The following is a 19,909-nucleotide window of genomic DNA, read 5'->3' as shown; positions in this document are numbered from 1 at the left end:
TGTCTCACACCACAGCCAGAGCCTCGAGAAAGTTGCGCTCTCACAGCAGCAGAGTGGCGCAGTGGAAGCGTGCTGGGCCCATAACCCAGAGGTCCGTGGATCGAAACCACGCTCTGCTAATGTTATTTTAACACAATAATGTCTCACACCACAGCCAGAGCCTGGTGCAATACGCCCTTCCCCTCGCAGCAGATTAGCGCAGTGGAAACATCCCGGGCCGATAAGCCAGATGTCCGGGGGACGAGACCCCGTTTTACTAACGTTTTTAAACACAATAATGTCTCACACTACAGTCAGAGCCTGGAGCAAGATGCGACGCTCTCGCAGCAGCGTGGCGCAGCGGAAGCGTGTGGGCCCATAACCCAGAGGTCCGTGGATCGAATCCACGCTCTGCTAAAGTTATTTCAACACAAATTGTCTCACACTACAGCTCGAGCAAGACGCGCTCTCACCGCAGCAAAGTGGGGCAGTGGAAACGTGCTGGGCCCATTACCAAGAGGTCCGTGGATCGAAACCGCGGTCTGCTAACTTTTCTTAACACAATAATGACTCAGAATACAGCCAGAGCCTGGAGGAAGTCGCGTTCACACAGCAGCAGGATGGCGCAGTGGAAGCGTGCTTGGCCCATAAACCAGAGGTCCGTGGATCGAAACCACGCTCAGCTGAAGTTATTTTAACACAATAATGTCTCACTCTACAGCCAGAGTCTGGAGAAAGCAGCGCAGCCCTCGCAGCAGAGAGGCGCAGTTGAAGCGTGCTGGGCCCATAACCCAGAGGTCCGTGGATCGAATACACGCTTGCTAAATTTATTTAAACACAAAATGTCTCACACTACAGACAGAGCCTCGAGCAAGACGCCCTCTCACCGCAGCAGAGTGGCGCAGTGGAAGCGTGCTGGGCCAACAACCCAGAGGTGCGTGGATCGAAACCACGCTCTGCATAAGTTATTTTAACACAATAATGTCTCACTCTACAGGCAGAGCCTGGAGCAAGCAGTGCAGCTCTCGCAGCAGAGTGGCGCAGTTGAAGCGTGCTGGGCCCATAACCCACAGGTCCGTGGATCGAATCCACGCTCTGCCAAAGTTATTTTAACACAAAATGTCTCACACTACAGCCAGAGCCTGGAGCAAGCAGCGCAGTTCTCGCAGCAGAGTGGCGCAGTTGAAGCGTGCTGGGCCCATAACCCAGAGGTCCGTGGATCGAGACCACGCTCTGCTGAAGTTATTTTAACACAATAATGTCTCACACTACAGCCAGAGCCTGGTGCAATACGCCCTGCCCTCGCAGCAGAGTAGCGCAGTGGAAGCATGCCGGGCCAATAATCCAGATGTCCGGGCTACGAGACCCCGTTTTACTAACGGTTTTAAAACACAATAATGTCTCACACTACAGTCAGAGCCTGGAGCAAGACGCAACGTTCTCGCAGCAGAGTGGCGCAGTGGAAGCGTGCTGGGCCCATAATCCAGAGATCCGTGGATCGAAACCACGCTCTGCTAAAGTTATTTCAACACAAAATATCTCACACCACAGCCAGAGCCTCGAGCTAGTCGCGCTCTCACAGCAGCAGAGTGGCGCAGTGGAAGCGTGCTGGGCCCATAACCCAGAGGTCCGTGGATCGAAACCACGCTCTGCTAAAGTTATTTTAACACAATAATGTCTCACACTACAGCCAGAGACTGGTGCAATACGCCCTCCCCCTCGCAGCAGATTAGCGCAGTGGAAACATCCCGGGCCGATTATCCAGATGTCCGGGGGACGAGACCCCGTTTTACTAACGTTTTTAAACAAAATAATGTCTCACACTACAGTCATAGCCTGGAGCAAGATGCGACGTTCTCGCAGCAAAGTGGCGCAGTGGGAGCGTGCTGGGCCCATAACCCAGAGGTCCGTGGATCGAAACCACGCTCTGCTAAGTTTATTTTAACACAATAATATTTCACACTACAGCCAGAGCCTGGGGAAAGACGCGCTCCCCTCGCAGCAGAGTGCCGCAGTGGTCGCTTGTGGGCCCATAACTCACAGGTCCGTCGATCGAAACCGCGGTCTGCTAACGTTTTCTTAACACAATAATGACTCATAATACAGCCAGAGCCTGGAGGAAGTCGCGTTCTCACAGCAGCAGGGTCGCGCAGTGGAAGCGTGCTGGGCCCATAACCCAGAGGTCCGTGGATTGAGTCCACGCTCTGCTAAAGTTATTTCAACACAAATTGTCTCACACTAGAGCCCGAGCCTCGAGCAAGACGCGCTCTCACCGCAGCAGAGTGGGGCAGTGGAAACGTGCTGGGCCCATAACCCAGAGGTCCGTGGATCGAATCCACGCTCTGCTAAAGTTATTTCAACACAAATTGTCTCACACTACAGCCCGAGCCTCGAGCAAGACGCGCTCTCACCGCAGCAAAGTGGCGCAGTGGAAGCGTGCTGGGCCCATAACCCAGATGTCCGTGGATCGAAACCACGCTCTGCTAAATTTATTTTAACACAATAATGTCTCACTCTACAGCCAGAGCCTGGAGCAAGCAGCGCACGCTCGCAGCAGAGTGGCGCAGTTGAAGCGTGCTGGGCCCATAACCCAGAGGTCCGTGGATCGAATCCACGCTCTGCTCAAGTTATTTCAACACAATGTCTCAAACTACAGCCATAGCCTGGTGTAATACGCCCAATCACCGCAGCAGAGTGGCGCAGTGGAAGCGTGCTGGGGCGAAAAGCCAGAAGTCCGTGGGTCGAAACCATGCTCCGCTAAAGTTATTTCGACACAAAATGTCTCACACTACAGCCAGAGTCTCGAGCAGGACGCCCTCTCACCGCAGCAGAGTGGCACAGTGGTAGCGTGCAGGGCCCATAACCCAGAGGTCCGTGGATCGAAACCACGCTCTGCTAAAAAAATTTTAACACAATAATGTCTCACACTACAGCCAGAGCCTGGTGCAATACGCCCTGCCCTCGCAGCAGAGTAGCGCAGTGGAAGCATGCCGGGCCAATAATCCAGATGTCCGGGCTACGAGACCCCGTTTTACTAACGGTTTTAAAACACAATAATGTCTCACACTACAGTCAGAGCCTGGAGCAAGACGCGACGTTCTCGCAGCAGAGTGGCGCAGTGGAAGCGTGCTGGGCCCATAACCCAGAGGTCCGTGGATCGAAACCACGCCCTGCTAAAGTTATTTCAACACAATGTCTCTAACTACAGCCAGAGCCTGGTGCAATACGCCCTGCCCTCGCAGCAGGGTAGCGCAGTGGAAGCATGCCGTGCCGATAATCCAGATATCCGGGCTACGAGACACCGTTTTACTAACGGTTCTAAAACACAATAATGTCTCACACTACAGTCAGAGCCTGGAGCAAGATGCGACGTTCTCGCAGCAGAGTGGCGCAGTGGAAGCGTGCTGGGCCCATAACCCAGAGGTCCGTGGAATGAAACCACGCTCTGCTAAACTTACATAACACAATAACGTCTCAAAATACAGCCAGAGCCTGGTATAAGACGCCCAATCACCGCAGCAGAGTGGCGCAGTGGAAGCGTAATGGGGCGAAAAGCCAGAAGTCCGTGGGTCGAAACCATGCTCCGCTAAAGTTATTTCAACACAAAATGTCTCACACTACAGCCAGAGCCTCGAGCAGGACGCCCTCTCACCGCAGCAGAGTGGCACAGTGGTAGCGTGCTGGGCCCATAACCCAGAGGTCCGTGGATCGAAACCACGCTCTGCTAAAGTTATTTCAACACAAAATGTCTCACACTACAGCCAGAGCCTGGTGCAATACGCCCTGCCCTCGCAGCAGAGTAGCGCAGTGGAAGCATGCCGGACCAATAATCAAGATGTCCGGGCTACAAGACCCCGTTTTACTAACGGTTTTAAAACACAATAATACCTCACACCACAGCCAGAGCCTCAAGCAAGTCGCGCTCTCACAGCAGCAGAGTGGCGCAATTGAAGCGTGCTGGGCCCAAAACCCAGAGGTCCGTGGATCGGAACCACGCTCTGCTAGAGGTATTTTAACACAATAATGTCTCACACTACAGCCGGAGCGTGGTGCAATACGCCCTGCCCTCGCAGCAGAGTAGCGCAGTGGGAACATGCCGGGCCGATAATCAAGATGTCCGGGGGACGAGACCCCGTTTTACTAACGTTTTTAAACACAATAATGTCTCACACTACAGTCAGAGCCTGGAGCAAGATTGGACGTTCTCGCAGCAGTGGGGCAAAGTGGAAGCGTGCTGGGCCCATAACCCAGAGGTCCGTGGATCGAATCCACGCTCTGCTAAAGTTATTTCAACACAAATTGTCTCACACTACAGCCCGAGCCTCGAGCAAGACTCGCTCTCAACGCAGCCGATTGGGGCAGTGGAAACGTGCTGGGCCCATAACCCAGAGGTCCGTGGATCGAAACGACGCTCTGCTAAGGTTATTTTAACACAATAATATCTCACACTACAGCCAGAGCCTGGTGCAATACGCCCTGCCCTCGCAGCAGAGTAGCGCAGTGGAAGCATGCCGGGCCAATAATCCAGATGTTCGGGCTACGAGACCCCGTTTTCCTAACGTTTTTAAAACACAATAATTTCTCACACTACAGTCAGATCCTGGAGCAAGCCGCGACGTTCTCTCAGCAGGATGGTGCTGTTGAAGCGTGCTGGGCCCATAACCCAGAGGTCCGTGGATCGAATCTACGCTCTGCTAAAGTTATTTCAACACAAAATGTCTCACACTACAGCCAGAGCCTCGAGCAAGACGCGCTCTCGCAGCAGCATTGTGGCGCAGTGGGAGCGTGCTGGGCCCATAACCCAGAGGTCCGTGGATCGAAACCACGCTCTGCTAAATTTACTTCAACACAAAATGTCTCACAACACAGCCAGAGCAGCTAGCAAGACGCGCTCTTATAGCAGCAGGGTTGCGCAGTGGAAGCGTGCTGGGCCCATAACCCAGAAAGCCGTGGATCGAAACCACGCTCTGCTAACGTTATTTTAACACAGTAATGTCTCACTCTAGAGCCAGAGCCTGGAGCAAGCAGCGCCGCTCTCGCAGCAGAGTGGCGCAGTTGAAGCCTGCTGGGCATATAACCCCGAGGTCCATGGATCGAATCCACGCTCTCCTAAAGTTATTTCAACACAAAATGTCTCACACTACAGCCAGTGCCTCGAGCAAGACGCGCTCTCACAGCAGCAGAGTGGCGCAGTGGGAGCGTGCTGGGCCCATAACCCAGAGGTCCGTGGAATGAAACCACGCTCTGCTAAAGTTATTTCAACACAAAATGACTCGCACTACAGCCAGAGCTTCGAGCAAGACGCCCTGCACTCGCAGCCGAGTAGCGCAGTGGAAGCATTCCTGACAAGTAATCCAGATGTCCGGGAGACGAGACCCCGTTTTACTAACGTTTTTAAACACAATAATGTCTCACACTACAGTGAGAGCCTGGATCAACATGCGGTGTTCTCGCAGCAGAGTGGCGCAGTGGAAGCGTGCTGGGCCCATAACCCAGAGGTCCGTGGATCGAAACCACGCTCTGCTAAAGTTGTTTCAACACAAAATGTCTCACACTACAGCCAGAGCCTCGAGCAAGACGCCATCTCGCCGCAGCAGAGTGGCGCAGTGGGAGCGTGCTGGGCCCATAACCCAGAGGTCCGTGGATCGAAACCACGCTCTGCTAAATTTATTTTAACACAATAATGTCTCACAATACAGCCAGAGCCTGGTGCAATACTCCCTGCCCTCGCAGCAGAGTAGCGCAGTGGAAGCATGCCGGGCCAATAATCCAGATGTCCAGGGGACGAGACCCCGTTTTACTAACGTTTTTAAACACAATAATGTCTCACACTACAGTCAGAGCCTGAAGCAAGATGCGACGTTCTCGCAGCAGAGTGGCGCAGTGGAAGCGGGCTGGGCCCATATCCCAGAGGTCCGTGGAATGAAACCACGCTCTGCTAAAGTTACATAACACAATAACGTCTCAAACTACAGCCAGAGCCTGGTATAAGACGCCCAATCACCGCAGCAGAGTGGCGCGGGGGAAGCGTGCTGGGGCGAAAAGCCAGAAGTCCGTGGGTCGAAACCATGCTCCGCTAAAGTTATTTCAACACAAAATGTCTCACACTACAGCCAGAGCCTCGAGCAGGACGCCCTCTCACCGCAGCAGAGTGGCACAGTGGTAGAGTCCTGGGCCCATAACCCAGAGGTCCGTGGATCGAAACCACGCTCTTCTAAAGTTATTTCAACACCAAATGTCTCACACCACAGCCAGAGCCTCGAGCAGGTCGCGCTCTCACAGCAGCAGATTGGCGCAGTGGAAGCGTGCTGGGCCCGTAACCCAGAGGTCCGTGGATCGATACCTCGCTCTGCTAATGTTATTTTGACACAATAATGTCACACACTACAGACAGAGCCTGGTGCTATACGCCCTCCCCTCGCAGCAGAGTAGCGCAGTGGAAACATGCCGGGGCGATAATCCGGATGTCCGGGGGACGAGACCCCGTTTTACTAACGTTTTTAAACACAATAATGTCTCACACTACAGTCAGAGCCTGGAGCAAGATGCGACGTTCTCGCAGCAGAGTGGCGCAGTGGAAGCGTGCTGGGCCCACAACCCAGAGGTCCGTGGAATGAAACCACGCTCTGCTAAAGTTATTTCATCACAAAATGTCTCACTCTACGGCCAGAGCCTCGAGCAAGACGCATTCTCAACGCAGCATAGTGGCGCAGTGGATGCGTGCTGGGTCAATAACCCAGATGTCCGTGGATCGAAACCGCGCTCTGCTAAAGTTATTTCAACACAAAATGTCTCACACCACAGCCAGAGCCTCGAGCAAGTCGCGCTCCCACAGCAGCAGATTGGCGCAGTGGAAGCGTGCTGGGCCCGTAACCCAGAGGTCCGTGGATCGAAACCACGCTCTGCTAAAGTTATTTTAACACAATAATGTCTCACACTACAGCCAGAGCCTGGTGCAATACGCCCTTCCCCGCGCAGCAGATTAGCGCAGTGGAAACATCGCGGGCCGATAATCCAGATGTCCGTGGGACGAGACCCCGTATTACTAACGTTTTTAAACACAATAATGTCTCACACTACAGTCATAGCCTGGAGCAAGATGCGACGTTCTCGCAGCAAAGTGGCGCAGTGGGAGCGTGCTGGGCCCATAACACAGAGGTCCGTGGATCGATACCACGCTCTGCTAATGTTATTTTGACACAATAATGTCACACACAACAGACAGAGCCTGGTGCAATACGCCCTGCCCTCGCAGCAGAGTAGCGCAGTGGAAACATGCCGGGGCGATAATCCGGATGTCCGGGCTACGAGACCCCGTTTTACTAACGGTTTTTAAAACACAATAATGTCTCACACTACAGTCAGAGCCTGGAGCAAGACGCGACGTTCTCGCAGCAGAGTGGCGCAGTGGAAGCGTGCTGGGCCCATAACCCAGAGATCCGTGGATCGAAACCACGCTCTGCTAAAGTTATTTCAACACAAAATGTCTCACACCACAGCCAGAGCCTCGAGCAAGTCGCGCTCTCACAGCAGCAGAGTGGCGCAGTGGAAGCGTGCTGGGCCCATAACCCAGAGGTCCGTGGATCGAAACCACGCTCTGCTGAAGTTATTTTAACACAATAATGTCTCACACTACAGCCAGAGCCTGGTGCAATACGCCCTTCCCCTCGCAGCAGATTAGCGCAGTGGAAACATCCCGGGCCGATAATCCAGACGTACGGGGGACGAGACCCCGTTTTATTTAAACACAATAATGTCTCACACTACAGCCAGATCCTGGGGTAAGACGCGCCCTCCTCGCAGCAGAGTGCCGCAGTGGTCGCTTGTGGGCCCATAACTCAGAGGACCATTGATCGAAACCGCGGTCTGCTAACGTTTTCTTAACACAATAATGACTCATAATACAGCCAGAGCCTGGAAGAAGTCGCGTTCTCACAGCAGCAGGGTCGCGCAGTGGAAGCGTGCTGGGCCCATAACCCAGAGGTCCGTGGATCGAATCCACGCTCTGCTAAAGTTATTTCAACACAAATTGTCCCACACTACAGCCCGAGCCTCGAGCAAGACGCGCTTTCACCGCAGCAGAGTGGGGCAGTGGAAACGTGCTGGGCCCATAACCCAGAGTTCCGTGGATCGAAACCACACTCTGCTAAAGTTATTTCAACACAAAATTTCTCGCACTACAGCCAGAGCCTCGAGCAAGACGACTTGCACTCGCAGCCGAGTAGCGCAGTGGAAGCATGCCTGACAAATAATCCAGATGTCCGGGGGACGAGACCCCGTTTTACTAACGTTTTTAAACACAATAATGTCTCACACTACAGTCAGAGCCTGGATCAACATGCGGTGTTCTCGCAGCAGAGTGGCGCAGTTGAAGCGTGCTGGGCCCATAACCCAGAGGTCCGTGGATCGAATCCACGCTCTGCTCAAGTTGTTTCAACACAAAATGTCTCACACTACAGCCAGAGCCTCGAGCAGGACGCCCTCTCACTGCAGCAGAGTGGCACAGTGGTAGCGTGCTGGGCCCATAACCCAGAGGTCCGTGGATCGAAACCACGTTCTGCTAAATTGTTTCAACACAAAATGTCTCACACTACAGCCAGAGCCTCGAGCAAGACTCCCTCTCACCGCAGCAGAGTGGCGCAGTGGGAGCGTGCTGGGCTCATAACCGAGAGGTCCGTGGATCGAAACCACGCTCTGCTAAAGTTATTTTAACACAATAATGTCTCACACTACAGCCAGAGCCTGGTGCAATACGCCCTGCCCTCGCAGCAGAGTAGCGCAGTGGAAGCATGCCGGGCCAATAATCCAGATGTCCGGGCTACGAGACCCCGTTTTACTAACGGTTTTAAAACACAACAATGTCTCACACTACAGTCAGAGCCTGGAGCAAGACGCGACGTTCTCGCAGCAGAGTGGCGCAGTGGAAGCGTGCTGGGCCCATAACCCAGAGGTCCGTGGATCGAAACCACGCTCTGCTAAAGTTATTTCAACACAAATTGTCTCACACTACAGCCAGAGCCTCGAGCAAGTCGCGCTCTCACAGCAGCAGAGTGGCGCCGTGGAAGCGTGCTGGGCCCATAACCCAGAGGTCCGTGGATCGAAACCACGCTCTGCTAAAGTTATTTTAACACAATAATGTCTCACACCACAGCCAGAGCCTGGTGCAATACGCCCTTCCCCTCGCAGCAGATTAGCGCAGTGGAAACATCCCGGGCCGATAAGCCAGATGTCCGGGGGACGAGACCCCGTTTTACTAACGTTTTTAAACACAATAATGTCTCACACTACAGTCAGAGCCTGGAGCAAGATGCGATGCTCTCGCAGCAGAGTGGCGCAGCGGAAGCGTGTGGGCCCATAACCCAGAGGTCCGTAGATCGAAACCACGCTCTGCTAAGTTTATTTTAACACAATAATATCTCACACTACAGCCAGAGCCTGGGGAAAGACGCGCTCCCCTCTCAGCAAAGTGCCGCAGTGGTCGCTTGTGGGCCCATAACTCAGAGGTCCGTGGATCGAAACCGCGGTCTGCTAACGTTTTCTTAACACAACAATGACTCATAATACAGCCAGAGCCTGGAGGACGTCGCGTTCTCACAGCAGCAAGGTCGCGCAGTGGAACCGTGCTGGGCCCATAACCCAGAGGTCCGTGGATCGAATCCACGCTCTGCTAAAGTTATTTCAACACAAATTGTCTCACACTACAGCCCGAGCCTCGAGCAAGACGCGCTCTCACCGCAGCAAAGTGGGGCAGTGGAAACGTGCTGGGCCCATAACCCAGAGGTCCGTGGTTCGAAACCACGCTCTGCTAAATTTATTTCAACACAAAATGTCTCGCACTACAGCCAGAGCCTCGAGCAAGATGCCCTGCACTCGCAGCCGAGTAGCGCAGTGGAAGCATGCCTGTCCAATAATCCAGATGTCCGGGGGACGAGACCCCGGTTTACTAACGTTTTTAAACACAATAATGTCTCACACTACAGTCAGAGCCTGGAGCAAGATGCGATGTTCTCGCAGCAGAGTGGCGCAGCGGAAGCGTGTGGGTCCATAGCCCAGAGGTCCGTGGATCGAAACCACGCTCTGCTAAAGTTAGTTCAACACAATAATGTCTCACACTACAGCCAGAGCCTGGTGCAATACGCCCTGCCCTCGCAGCAGAGTAGCGCAGTGGAAGCATGCCGGGCCAATAATCCAGATGTCCGGGCTGCGAGACCCCGTTTTACTAACGGTTTTAAAACACAATAATGTCTCACACTACAGTCAGAGCCTGGAGCAAGACGCGACGTTCTCGCAGCGGAGTGGCGCAGTGGAAGCGTGCTGGGCCCATAACCCAGAGATCCGTGGATCGAAACCACGCTCTGCTAAAGTTATTTCAACACAAAATGTCTCACACCACAGCCAGAGCCTCGAGCAAGTCGCGCTCTCACAGCAGCAGAGTGGCGCAGTGGAAGCGTGCTGGGCCCATAACCCAGATGTCCGTGGATCGAAACCACGCTCTGCTAAATTTATTTTAACACAATAATGTCTCACTCTACAGCCAGAGCCTGGAGCAAGCAGCGCCGCTCTCGCAGCAGAGTGGCGCAGTTGAAGCCTGCTGGGCCCATAACCCAGAGGTCCGTGGGTCGAATCCACGCTCTGCTAAAGTTATTTCAACACAAAATGTCTCACTACAGCCAGTGCCTCGAGCAAGACGCGCTCTCACAGCAGCAGAGTGGCGCAGTGGGAGCGTGCTGGGCCCATAACCCAGAGGTCCGTGGATCGAAACCACGCTCTGCTAAAGTTATTTCAACACAAAAAGACTCGCACTACAGCCAGAGCCTCGAGCAAGACGCCCTGCACTCGCAGCCGAGTAGCGCAGTGGAAGCATGCCTGACAAGTAATCCAGATGTACGGGGGACGAGACCCCGTTTTAGTAACGTTTTTAAACACAATAATGTCTCACACTACAGTGAGAGCCTGGATCAACATGCGGTGTTCTCGCAGCAGAGTGGCGCAGTGGAAGCGTGCTGGGCCCATAACCCGGAGGTCCGTGGATCGAAACCACGCTCTGCTAAGTTTATTTTAACACAATAATATCTCACACTACAGCCAGAGCCTGGAGGAAGACTCGCTCCCCTCGCAGCAGAGTGCCGCAGTGTTCTCTTGTGGGCCCATAAATCAGAGGTCCGTGGATCGAAACCGCGGTCTGCAATCTTTTTCTTAACACAATAATGACTCATAATACAGCCAGAGCCTGGAGGAAGTCGCGCTCTCACAGCAACATGGTGGCGCATTGGAAGCGTGCTGGGCCCATAACCCAGAGGTCCGTGGATTGAAACCACGCTCTGCTAAAGGTATTTTAATACAAAAATGTCTCACTCTACAGCCAGAGCCTGGTGCAATACGCCTTGCCCTAGCAGCAGAGTGGCGCAGTGGAAGCATGCCGGGCCGATAATCCAGATGTCCGGGCTACGAGACACCGTTTTACTAACGGTTCTAAAACACAATAATGTCTCATACTACAGCCAGAGCCTGGTATAAGACGCCCAATCACCGCAGCAGAGTGGCGCAGTGGAAGCGTGCTGGGGCGAAGAGCCAGAAGTCCGTCGGTCGAAACCATGCTCCGCTAAAGTTATTTCAACTCAAAATGTCTCACACTACAGCCAGAGCCTCGAGCAGGACGCCCTCTCACCGCAGCAGAGTGGCACAGAGGTAGCGTGCTGGGCCCATAACCCAGAGGTCCGTGGATCGAAACCACGCTCTGCTAAAATTATTTCAACACAAAATGTCTCAAACCACAGCCAGAGCCTCGAGCAAGTCGCGCTCTTACAGCAGCAGAGTGGGGCAGTGGAAGCGTGCTGGGCCCATAACCCAGAGGTCCGTGGATCGAAACCACGCTCTGCTGAAGTTATTTTAACACAATAATGTCTCACACTACGGCCAGAGCCTGGTTCAATACGCCCTTCCCCTCGCAGCAGATTAGCGCAGTGGAAATATCCCGGGCCGATAATCCAGATGTCCGGGGGAAGAGACCCCGTTTTATTTAAACACAATAATGTCTCACACTACAGTCATAGCCTGGAGCAAGATGCGACGTTCTCGCAGCAAAGTGGCGCAGTGGGAGCGTGCTGGGCCCTTAACCCAGAGGTCCGTGGATCGAATCCACGCTCTGCTAAAGTTATTTCAACATAAAATTTCTCGCACTACAGCTAGAGCCTCGAGCAAGACGACCTGCACTCGCAGCCGAGTGGCGCATTGGAAGCATGCCTGACAAATAATCCAGATGTCCGGGGGACGAGACCCCGTTTTACTAACGTTTTTAAACACAATAATGTCTCACACTACAGTCAGAGCCTGGATCAACATGCGGTGTTCTCGCAGCAGAGTGGCGCAGTTGAAGCGTGCTGGGCCCATAACCCAGAGGTCCGTGGATCGAATCCACGCTCTGCTCAAGTTATTTCAACACAATGTCTCAAACTACAGCCAGAGCCTGGTGCAATACGCCCTGCCCTCGCAGCAGAGTAGCGCAGTGGAAGCATGCCGGGCCGATAATCCAGATGTCCGGGCTACGAGACACCGTTTTACTAACGGTTCTAAAACACAATAATGTCTCACACTACAGTCAGAGCCTCGAGCAGGACGCCCTCTCACCGCAGCAGAGTGGCGCAGTGGGAGCGTGCTGGGCCCATAACCCAGAGGTCCGTGGATCGAAACCACGCTCTGCTAAAGTTATTTCAACACAAATTGTCTCACACCACAGCCAGAGCCTCGAGAAAGTTGCGCTCTCACAACAGCAGAGTGGCGCAGTGGAAGCGTGCTGGGCCCATAACCCAGAGGTCCGTGGATCGAAACCACGCTCTGCTAAAGTTATTTTAACACAATAATGTCTCACACCACAGCCAGAGCCTGGTGCAATACGCCCTTCCCCTCGCAGCAGATTAGCGCAGTGGAAACATCCCGGGCCGATAAGCCAGATGTCCGGGGGACGAGACCCCGTTTTACTAACGTTTTTAAACACAATGATGTCTCACACTACAGTCAGAGCCTGGAGCAAGATGCGACGCTCTCGCAGCAGCGTGGCGCAGCGGAAGCGTGTGGGCCCATAACCCAGAGGTCCGTGGATCGAATCCACGCTCTGCTAAAGTTATTTCAACACAAATTGTCTCACACTACAGCTCGAGCAAGACGCGCTCCCACCGCAGCAAAGTGGGGCAGTGGAAACGTGCTGGGCCCATTACCAAGAGGTCCGTGGATCGAAACCGCGGTCTGCTAACTTTTCTTAACACAATAATGATTCAGAATACAGCCAGAGCCTGGAGGAAGTCGCGTTCACACAGCAGCAGGATGGCGCAGTGGAAGCGTGCTTGGCCCATAAACCAGAGGTCCGTGGATCGAAACCACGCTCAGCTGAAGTTATTTTAACACAATAATGTCTCACTCTACAGCCAGAGTCTGGAGAAAGCAGCGCAGCCCTCGCAGCAGAGAGGCGCAGTTGAAGCGTGCTGGGCCCATAACCCAGAGGTCCGTGGATCGAATACACGCTTGCTAAATTTATTTAAACACAAAATGTCTCACACTACAGACAGAGCCTCGAGCAAGACGCCCTCTCACCGCAGCAGAGTGGCGAAGTGGAAGCGTGCTGGGCCAACAACCCAGAGGTGCGTGGATCGAAACCACGCTCTGCATAAGTTATTTTAACACAATAATGTCTCACTCTACAGGCAGAGCCTGGAGCAAGCAGTGCAGCTCTCGCAGCAGAGTGGCGCAGTTGAAGCGTGCTGGGCCCATAACCCACATGTCCGTGGATGGAATCCACGCTCTGCCAAAGTTATTTTAACACAAAATGTCTCACACTACAGCCAGAGCCTGGAGCAAGCAGCGCAGTTCTCGCAGCAGAGTGGCGCAGTTGAAGCGTGCTGGGCCCATAACCCAGAGGTCCGTGGATCGAGACCACGCTCTGCTGAAGTTATTTTAACACAATAATGTCTCACACTACAGCCAGAGCCTGGTGCAATACGCCCTGCCCTCGCAGCAGAGTAGCGCAGTGGAAGCATGCCGGGCCAATAATCCAGATGTCCGGGCTCCGAGACCCCGTTTTACTAACGGTTTTAAAACACAATAATGTCTCACACTACAGTCAGAGCCTGGAGCAAGACGCAACGTTCTCGCAGCAGAGTGGCGCAGTGGAAGCGTGCTGGGCCCATAATCCAGAGATCCGTGGATCGAAACCACGCTCTGCTAAAGTTATTTCAACACAAAATATCTCACACCACAGCCAGAGCCTCGAGCTAGTCGCGCTCTCACAGCAGCAGAGTGGCGCAGTGGAAGCGTGCTGGGCCCATAACCCAGAGGTCCGTGGATCGAAACCACGCTCTGCTAAAGTTATTTTAACACAATAATGTCTCACACTACAGCCAGAGACTGGTGCAATACGCCCTCCCCCTCGCAGCAGATTAGCGCAGTGGAAACATCCCGGGCCGATTATCCAGATGTCCGGGGGACGGGACCCCGTTTTACTAACCTTTTTAAACAAAATAATGTCTCACACTACAGTCATAGCCTGGAGCAAGATGCGACGTTCTCGCAGCAAAGTGGCGCAGTGGGAGCGTGCTGGGCCCATAACCCAGAGGTCCGTGGATCGAAACCACGCTCTGCTAAGTTTATTTTAACACAATAATATTTCACACTACAGCCAGAGCCTGGGGAAAGACGCGCTCCCCTCGCAGCAGAGTGCCGCAGTGGTCGCTTGTGGGCCCATAACTCACAGGTCCGTCGATCGAAACCGCGGTCTGCTAACGTTTTCTTAACACAATAATGACTCATAATACAGCCAGAGCCTGGAGGAAGTCGCGTTCTCACAGCAGCAGGGTCGCGCAGTGGAAGCGTGCTGGGCCCATAACCCAGAGGTCCGTGGATCATAACCACGCTCTGCTAAGTTTATTTTAACACAATAATATCTCACACTACAGCCAGAGCCTGGAGGAAGACGCGCTCCCCTCGCAGCACAGTGCCGCAGTGTTCTCTTGTGGGCCCATAAATCAGAGGTCCGTGGATCGAAACCGCGGTCTGCTAACGTTTTCATAACACAATAATGACTCATTATACAGCCAGAACGTGGAGGAAGTCGCGCTCTCACAGCAGCAGGGTCGCGCAGTGGAACCGTGCTGGGCCCATAACCCAGAGGTCCGTGGATCGAATCCACGCTCTGCTGAAGTTATTTCAACACAAATTGTCTCACACTAGAGCCCGAGCCTCGAGCAAGACGCGCTCTCACCGCAGCAGAGTGGGGCAGTGGAAACGTGCTGGGCCCATAACCCAGAGGTCCTTGGAACGAAACCACGATCTGCTAAAGTTATTTCAACACAAAATATCTCGCACTACAGCCAGAGCCTCGAGCAAGACGCCCTGCACTCGCAGCCGAGTAGCGCAGTGGAAGCATGCCTGACAAATAATCCAGATGTCCGGGGGACGAGACCCCCTTTTACTAACGTTTTTAAACACAATAATGTCTCACACTACAGTCAGAGCCTGGATCAAGATGCGGTGTTCTCGCAGCAGAGTGGCGCAGTGGAACCGTGCTGGGCCCATAACCCAGAGTTCCGTGGATCATAACCACGCTCTGCTAAGTTTATTTTAACACAATAATATCTCACACTACAGCCAGAGCCTGGAGGAAGACGCGCTCCCCTCGCAGCACAGTGCCGCAGTGTTCTCTTGTGGGCCCATAAATCAGAGGTCCGTGGATCGAAACCGCGGTCTGCTAACGTTTTCATAACACAATAATGACTCATTATACAGCCAGAACGTGGAGGAAGTCGCGCTCTCACAGCAGCAGGGTCGCGCAGTGGAACCGTGCTGGGCCCATAACCCAGAGGTCCGTGGATCGAATCCACGCTCTGCTAAAGTTATTTCAACACAAATTGTCTCACACTACAGCCCGAGCCTCGAGCAAGACGCGCTCTCACCGCAGCAAAGTGGCGCAGTGGAAGCGTGCTGGGCCCATAACCCAGATGTCCGTGGATCGAAACCACGCTCTGCTAAATTTATTTTAACACAATAATGTCTCACTCTACAGCCAGAGCCTGGAGCAAGCAGCGCCGCTCTCGCAGCAGAGTGGCGCAGTTGAAGCGTGCTGGGCCCATAACCCAGAGGTCCGTGGATCGAAACCACGCTCTGCTAAAGGTATTTTAATACAAAAATGTCTCACTCTACAGCCAGAGCCTGGATCAACATGCGGTGTTCTCGCAGCAGAGTGGCGCAGTTGAAGCGTGCTGGGCCCATAACCCAGAGGTCCGTGGATCGAATCCACGCTCTGCTCAAGTTATTTCAACACAATGTCTCAAACTACAGCCATAGCCTGGTGTAATACGCCCAATCACCGCAGCAGAGTGGCGCAGTGGAAGCGTGCTGGGGCGAAAAGCCAGAAGTCCGTGGGTCGAAACCATGCTCCGCTAAAGTTATTTCGACACAAAATGTCTCACACTACAGCCAGAGTCTCGAGCAGGACGCCCTCTCACCGCAGCAGAGTGGCACAGTGGTAGCGTGCAGGGCCCATAACCCAGAGGTCCGTGGATCGAAACCACGCTCTGCTAAAAATTTTTTAACACAATAATGTCTCACACTACAGCCAGAGCCTGGTGCAATACCTCCTGCCCTCGCGGCAGAGTAGCGCAGTGGAAGCATGCCGGGCCAATAATCCAGATGTCCGGGCTACGAGACCCCGTTTTACTAACGGTTTTAAAACACAATAATGTCTCACACTACAGTCAGAGCCTGGAGCAAGACGCGACGTTCTCGCAGCAGAGTGGCGCAGTGGAAGCGTGCTGGGCCCATAACCCAGAGGTCCGTGGATCGAAACCACGCCCTGCTAAAGTTATTTCAACACAATGTCTCTAACTACAGCCAGAGCCTGGTGCAATACGCCCTGCCCTCGCAGCAGGGTAGCGCAGTGGAAGCATGCCGTGCCGATAATCCAGATATCCGGGCTACGAGACACCGTTTTACTAACGGTTCTAAAACACAATAATGTCTCACACTACAGTCAGAGCCTGGAGCAAGATGCGACGTTCTCGCAGCAGAGTGGCGCAGTGGAAGCGTGCTGGGCCCATAACCCAGAGGTCCGTGGAATGAAACCACGCTCTGCTAAACTTACATAACACAATAACGTCTCAAAATACAGCCAGAGCCTGGTATAAGACGCCCAATCACCGCAGCAGAGTGGCGCAGTGGAAGCGTAATGGGGCGAAAAGCCAGAAGTCCGTGGGTCGAAACCATGCTCCGCTAAAGTTATTTCAACACAAAATGTCTCACACTACAGCCAGAGCCTCGAGCAGGACGCCCTCTCACCGCAGCAGAGTGGCACAGTGGTAGCGTGCTGGGCCCATAACCCAGAGGTCCGTGGATCGAAACCACGCTCTGCTAAAGTTATTTCAACACAAAATGTCTCACACTACAGCCAGAGCCTGGTGCAATACGCCCTGCCCTCGCAGCAGAGTAGCGCAGTGGAAGCATCCCGGACCAATAATCAAGATGTCCGGGCTACAAGACCCCGTTTTACTAACGGTTTTAAAACACAATAATACCTCACACCACAGCCAGAGCCTCAAGCAAGTCGCGCTCTCACAGCAGCAGAGTGGCGCAATTGAAGCGTGCTGGGCCCATAACCCAGAGGTCCGTGGATCGGAACCACGCTCTGCTAGAGGTATTTTAACACAATAATGTCTCACACTACAGCCGGAGCGTGGTGCAATACGCCCTGCCCTCGCAGCAGAGTAGCGCAGTGGGAACATGCCGGGCCGATAATCCAGATGTCCGGGGGACGAGACCCCGTTTTACTAACGTTTTTAAACACAATAATGTCTCACACTACAGTCAGAGCCTGGAGCAAGATTGGACGTTCTCGCAGCAGTGGGGCAAAGTGGAAGCGTGCTGGGCCCATAACCCAGAGGTCCGTGGAATGAAACCACGCTCTGCTAAAGTTATTTCAACACAAAATGTCTCACACAACAGCCAGAGCCTTGTGCAAGACGAACTGCCCTCGCAGCAGAGTGGCTCAGTGGAGGCATGCTGGGCGCGTAACCCAGAGGTCCGGGGATCGAAACAATGTTCTGCTAAAGTTATTTTAACACAATAATGTCTCACTCTACAGCCAGAGCCTGGAGCAAGCAGCGCACCTCTCGTAGCGGAGTCTCGCAGTTGAAGCTTGCTGGGCACATAACCCAGAGGTCCGTGGATCGAAACCGCGGTCTGCTAAACTTTTCTTAACACAATAATGACTCATAATACAGCCAGAGCCTGGAGGAAGTCGCGTTCTCACAGCAGCAGGGTGCCGCTGTGGAAGCGTGCTGGGCCCATGACCCAGAGGTCCGTGGATCGAAACCACGCTCTGCTAAAAGTTATTTTAACACAATAATGTCTCACTCTACAGCCAGAGCTTGGAGCAATCAGCGCCGCTCTCGCAGTAGAGTGGCGCAGTTGAAGCCTGCTGGGCCCATAACCCAGAGGTCCGTGGATCGAATCCACGCTCTGCTAAAGTTATTTCAACACAAAATGTCTCACACTACAGCCAGTGCCTCGAGCAAGACGCGCTCTCACAGCAGCAGAGTGGCCAGTGGGAGCGTGCTGGGCCCATAACCCAGAGGTCCGTGGATCGAAACCATGCTCTGCTAAAGTTATTTCAACACAAAATGACTCGCACTACAGCCAGAGCCTCGAGCAAGACGCCCTGCACTCGCAGCCGAGTAGCGCAATGGAAGCATGCCTGACAAATAATCCAGATGTCCGGGGGACGAGACCCCGTTTTACTAACGTTTCTAAACACAATAATGTCTCACACTACAGTTAGAGCCTGGATCAACATGCGGTGTTCTCGCAGCAGAGTGGCGCTGTGGAAGCGTGCTGGGCCCATAACCCAGAGGTCCGTGGATCGAAACCACGCTCTGCTAAGTTTATTTTAACACAATAATATCTCACACTACAGCCAGAGCCTGGAGGAAGACGCGCTCCTCTCGCAGCAGAGTGCCGCAGTGTTCTCTTGTGGGCCCATAAATCAGAGGTCCGTGGATCGAAACCGCGGTCTGCTAACGTTTTCTTAACACAATAATGACTCATAATACAGACAGAGCCTGGAGGAAGTCGCGCTCTCACAGCAGCAGGGTGGCGCTTTGGAAGCGTGCTGCGCCCATAAACCAGAGGTCCGTGGATCGAAACCACGCTCTGCTAAAGTTATTTCAACACAATGTCTCAAACTACAGCCAGAGCCTGGTGCAATACGCTCTGCCCTCGCAGCAGAGTAGCGCAGTGGAAGCATGCCGGGGCGATAATCCAGATGTCCGGGCTACGAGACACCGTTTTACTAACGGTTTTAAAACACAATAATGTCTCACACTACAGTCAGAGCCTAGAGCAAGACGCGACGTTCTCGCAGCAGAGTGGCGCGGTGGAAGCGTGCTGGGCCCATAACCCAGATGTCCGTGGATCGAAACCACGCTCTGCTAAAGTTATTTTAACACAATAACGTCTCAAAATACAGCCAGAGCCTGGTATAAGACGCCCAATCACCGCAGCAGAGTGTCGCAGCGGAAGCGTGTTGGCCCATAACCCAGAGGTCCGTGCATCGAAACCACGCTCTGCTAATTTGTTTTAACACAATAATATCTCACACTACAGCCAGAGCCTGGGGAAAGACGCGCTCACCTCGCAGCAGAGTGCCGCAGTGGTCGCTTGTGGGCCCATAACCAAGAGGTCCGTAGATCGAAACTACGCTCTGCTAAAGTTATTTAAACACAATAATGTCTCAATCGACAGCCAGAGCCTGCAGCAAGACGCGACGCTACCGCAGCAGAGTGCCGCAGTGGTCGCTTGCTGGGCCCATTACCAAGAGGTCCGCGGTTCGAAACCGCGGTCGGCTAACTTTTCTTAACACAATAATGACTCAGAATACAGCCAGAGCCTG

Source organism: Anabrus simplex, chromosome 8 (assembly GCF_040414725.1).
Source record: "Anabrus simplex isolate iqAnaSimp1 chromosome 8, ASM4041472v1, whole genome shotgun sequence".
NCBI lineage: Eukaryota > Metazoa > Arthropoda > Insecta > Orthoptera > Tettigoniidae > Anabrus > Anabrus simplex.
This window is presented reverse-complemented; position numbering follows the sequence as displayed.